The sequence below is a fragment of the Galeopterus variegatus genome, unplaced genomic scaffold (genome assembly GCF_000696425.1).
Source record: "Galeopterus variegatus unplaced genomic scaffold, G_variegatus-3.0.2 Scaffold2961, whole genome shotgun sequence".
NCBI classification, from domain to species: domain Eukaryota; kingdom Metazoa; phylum Chordata; class Mammalia; order Dermoptera; family Cynocephalidae; genus Galeopterus; species Galeopterus variegatus.
Genome location: NW_007729072.1, coordinates 39,959 through 45,441, shown reverse-complemented (window position 1 = coordinate 45,441; position 5,483 = coordinate 39,959).

Below are 5,483 nucleotides of genomic sequence, written 5' to 3'. Positions count from 1 at the left end.
CCTGGCTCATTTTTTTAAAATTAAAATATCTTTATCTAACAGTTACAAAATACTAATTATGTTTTAGACAAAAGGGGTATTTCTATTTTTTTTTTGTCTTTTGTCTTTTTTTTCCATGTCCGGCAACGGATCGCAACCCTCAGTGTTGCCCCCGTACCGGACCGGGGACCGGCAACGGGATCGCAAACCTCGGCGCTGCTCACACGCCTCGCTCAGCCAGTGAGCGGGAACCGGTCTGTATGTGGGATCCAAACCCTCTGGCGGGAGCGCCGCCGCGCTTCCCAAGCGGCGCACTATCCAGTGCGCCACCGGGCCGGCCCAAAAGGGATATTTCTATTCCTTAAAGACTATCAAGTCTATTGAGAGGAGTAATTAAACAATCTTAAAAGTATGTGTTAATTTTTTAAATGAAATTTGTACAGAATACCTTGGGAACAAAGAGAAGTGTGCTGGGAGAGCTGACAGGAGGTTTGCAGAGAGAGGTGACACTGGAGCTGAGTTTTTAAAGACAAGAAATAGTTTGCAAAGCAGAGGGAGAAGAGACAGCTGTTTGTGGTGGAGGGGGGTATCTGTGGAAAGGCCGGGAGGCGAGGGGAGGATCTCCCATCCAGGACACTTTGCGTGGTTCAGTGCTGCTGGGAGGTAGAGTGTGCAGTCCCGTGGTCTGGAGAATGGTCCTTATAGAGGTACCATGCCGGGAATTTAAATGTCATTCTGTGGTGACAGAGAGGCACTAGGAATTTTAGTAAGAGGAGAGGCTTCCTACAATCGTCTTTCTGAAGTGTCACTTGAAGTAGTATGGAGACTCCACTGAAGGGGACTAGCCAGGAATCACCTTAGTAAATGATACACAATAGTTGTAGATATCAACTTGGGACATTCACCATTAAACTGTCACTGTTAAGGAATAACTCCTAAGTTTTTAGACTTGAGGACACCAGGCTCAGAATAATATAAAACGGGGGGATTTTATAAATTAGAATTGCAACAGGAAACAGAAGGCACACACTAATTAGGATAATTCAAGGCAGGTTTAGCGAAAGTACTAAATGGGTACTTCAAAAAGTTCATGGGAAAATAGAATTAAAAGATAATATGAATCTTTCCATGAACTTTTTGAAGTACCCTCATACTTACAATGTTGCAGGCAGGGTGTAGGAAGATATAAGGACCGCTTGGCACACAGGGCCTAGTAACAGTGCATCTGTTACCACCCCGAGGCCTGAAGGAGGAGGGGACAGAGCAGTTGCTGGAAACCCAAAGGGGAGTACTGTGGGAAACAGACCACCTTGAGAGGAGCTGGGACCTTGGGCAAGGCTCACAGCCAACCTAAGGGAAACCTGCAGGAAGAAAGCTGGAAAAACACAAAGTTCATAGAAAAATTTGTATTATCCTGTAATTTTACTTTCCCATGAACTCTCTGGAGTACCCTCATACCTTCGCCTCACTCTTCTCCCTCCCCCTTCCCCACCTTCTCCCTGGGCTCATCAGCCAAGGCCAATCAGAAACCAGAAGGCAAGAAAGCAAGAGGGACTTCTAATGCGGTCCATGCAGGACTGCCTCCTGGAGCAGAGAAGGGTCGAGGGCAGCTGAAAGTACAGGAACACAAGGAAGATGGCCAGCGTGATGCATTTTTTCTGCCCCTCGGCATTACCTCTTCTCCTTCATCCATTTGAAAAATGTGTGTCCCCAAGTCACCAGACACATGAGGTCCCATCAGCTACTAAATCATAATGGGTTGTGGTCAATTCTATCCTACTGCCTTCTGAACCTAAAATGTTAGCCAGCACCAGTGTTTTTCAAATAAGGTAGCAAGGAGAAATGGGGGAAAAGCAATTACATAACATAAGCACAACTGCTACTGGTGTGTGTGTGCGTGTGTGTGTGTGTGTGTGTGGCTTAAGCTGGTCATCGCAACCACTTCCTTCCACTACTCATTCCATGTTCCACTTACTCCATCCATAAACTGAGCCCACATCTTTTTCTCTTCTGTTGACTCATCATTGAGAGGATTGAAGGAGAGAAGGCAAAGCAGCAGGAGCAGGCACCATGGGAGTCTGAGCCAATAGCCCTGCTCAGGCAGTTTGCTGTACCTTCTGGACTTGCTTCGGTCTGGCTACATATATATCAGGGAATGGCAGACTGCAACCCATGGGCCAAATCCAGCCTTGCCACCTGTTCTGTAGCTTTCATTTGTTGCAAGAGAAGAATGTTTTTAACATTGTTTAATAGTTGGGAAAAATCAAAATTAGAATAATATTTTATGACACAAAAAATGATCTGAAATTCAAATTTTAGTGTCAGTAAACAAAGTTATATTAGAAAACAACCACATACGTTCATTTACATATTATTCTAGTCACTTTTGCACTACAGCAGCAGAGTTCGATAGTTGCAACAGAAAGCGTATGGCCCACAAAGCCTAAAATACTTGCTATCTGGCCCTTGACAGATAATTTGCTGGCCCCTCGCATATACTACTTCCATTTTATAATGGAATGCACTGTGCACATCCAATTTTATGGTTCGGTGAATCAGAAAACTCAAGTTTGGTAATTTGGATATCCTATGGTCAAAAATTCAATCTGTTCCAAGACCAACAACTAGTCAGGGTCCTCTTTTCTAATGAATAGCTGTTGGCAGAATAGAACATAGCTGTATTCCAAAACTCTAGGGTGTCTGTGTTGTGGTTCTTCTATTGGGGTTTGCCAGATGTTCTGTATAGCTTTTCTGTCTACCACTGACAGAGCAGACCATTGGTTTTGCCTGGTCACAGGGTTTATGTGACAAGACTGCCTGATCTGCAGCCTGAACTGTCTCAGAGTTCTTTCTTACTCAGGTCCCACTAAAAACTGTCAACTTATGGAGTTACCCAGTAAATGGGTTGGTACTACATGCCTAATTATGGAATATGCTGCCTCAGCAACCCAAAGAAAACCATAAAGCATTATGAGAGGTACAAGGTACAGCAACTTCTCTCCCACTGCAGAAGAGATGTCTCGATAAGTCTCAGACCACTGGTTCCATATAAACCCCAGCGATCTTGTAGGTGTTTGAACTTTCACAGAGTTTCTCTCTCACCCTCTGGCAAGCACATACCATACACCTTCCACAGGTGTTGATCCCTAATAAACTTTCTGAAAACTAAACTCCTTCTTAGAGTGTGCTTCTTGAAGAACGCAACTTGTGAGTCCCTGGAGCAAAATTCTCATGGCATACTACTGTCCCTGTTATGTAAAGGCAAGCTGCTTCTGATTTCACCTACTGATGGAAATAGAAAAGAAGGCATTTTTATACAAGGTGCCANCCTAATTATGGAATATGCTGCCTCAGCAACCCAAAGAAAACCATAAAGCATTATGAGAGGTACAAGGTACAGCAACTTCTCTCCCACTGCAGAAGAGATGTCTCGATAAGTCTCAGACCACTGGTTCCATATAAACCCCAGCGATATTGTAGGTGCTTGAACTTTCACAGAGTTTCTCTCTCACCCTCTGGCAAGCACATACCATACACCTTCCACAGGTGTTGATCCCTAATAAACTTTCTGAAAACTAAACTCCTTCTTAGAGTGTGCTTCTTGAAGAACGCAACTTGTGAGTCCCTGGAGCAAAATTCTCATGGCATACTACTGTCCCTGTTATGTAAAGGCAAGCTGCTTCTGATTTCACCTACTGATGGAAATAGAAAAGAAGGCATTTTTATACAAGGTGCCAAGGGCTCTATTGGTTTGCTCCAATAAAGAGACCACACCTGGAATCTCAGCTATGCTAGGTATCACCATATGTATTAGTTAGCATTCTCTGAAAGAAGTGGGGTGGGGAGACACATATAAGTGTATGGGTATATTCAAAAGGTTTGTGAAGAAAATAGAATTAAAAGAAAAGATACACCTTTCCACGAACTCTTTGAAGTACTATTGTATGTGTGTGTGTGTGTATTAAGGCAACAATCAATGCTACTTCCAGGTTCTCAAGACAGCACAGCCTCATAACACCGAGGTCACAGTTTCGGATCCCCATACCGGCCAGACCCCCAAAAACAAAACAGAATCAGGAGACCAGGTGCTCAGGACACGCTAAGTCCAAAATCTTGGGTAAATGAATTCATCTATCCTGGTCTAGCACTTCTGTATATGTGCCCCAACCTTCTGCTACTTAGAAAGTACTTGTGACTCTTTCAGTGTTTCCTCCTTGAACAGGCATTTTACTTCTCCCTCCATGTGCTAACTCTCATTATGGGCTTAGAAGGAATGAGGGAATGCTGAGAAGAATCGGCATCAATTTGTGAGTTCAGGGAAATCTTGAGGATCAAAGTTCTCAGATTCAGCCACAATGCCAATGTGTCCATGTTCCTTGTTTTAGGGTTTCTTATCCAATAGTGACCTTATTACAATTGTACCCTAGGCTTGGTTCTCTATCATATCTGCCAAGCAACTATAAAAAAGACAGATGGCTTTAAAGATGCCATGGTAGATTTCTGGTTCTCCATACATACTCTTAATTGAATTTTCAAAGCTTTTAATTTCTCCTTTTTCTTATGGCTCTCTAGGGCCATAAGAAGCCAAGTGACTCCACGATCTTTGTAATTACTATTGTTGCTATAGCAACTACATGCCACAGCCATTTGCTTTCCTACTTGTCCCCACTGCTCTCCATCCTCTGCTACCACCTGTGATGATTCGAATATCATAATGGCACCGCATGCTATTGATTACCCATATCCCACATCTCCCCAGAAAAATGTTTATTCCTCCATTCCTCAAATATATGAGAAACCAGTCCCAGAATCCTATTTCAAGGGTTTGTTTTCTTGCATCAGTTATGAAGTCAGTTACAGATCAGTCAAAGTCCAACCAGGAAACAAATGGCACACAAAAATCAGGAGAATTCTAGGAGAATTTAATAAAGGAACTCTTCACAAAGGTGTGGATAAAATTAAGGAAAACGACAGGAAATAGTAACCACAGAACTGATACAAACCTCTGAGCCCAAAGAGAAGAGAAGAGGGAGTGGTTCCTGGGAACCAGAAAGAGTCACGTAGAGAGGCTGCCTTGAGAGGAGTAGTGACCTTCAACTAACATATAAAGCCAGCCCAAGAGGACCCTGCCACAAGGAAGCAGAGAAGATAAATTCTCTCTTCTCTCCCTTTGATCTCCCACTGGGCTTCCCATTGGTTCAACCCAACCACAGCCAGCAGTTAAAAGAGCCCAATAGTGTGATAAATACATACCCCCAGTAATAAATACAGCCTCCAAAGGGTGACAGCAGGATAAAGAAAGTTGAAAAGTGCATTCAGAAAGACAAATAAATGGAAGATGCCTAGCACAGAGATCAAATAGAAGTCTGCAGACTGAGTGATAAGACCCTAACCCTTACCTCAGCCTATGATAACATTCTACTCTATAAAACTAAATGCCTCGGGCCGGCCCAGTGGCGCACTGGATAGTGCGCCGCTTGGGAAGTGCGGCGGCGCTCCCGCCC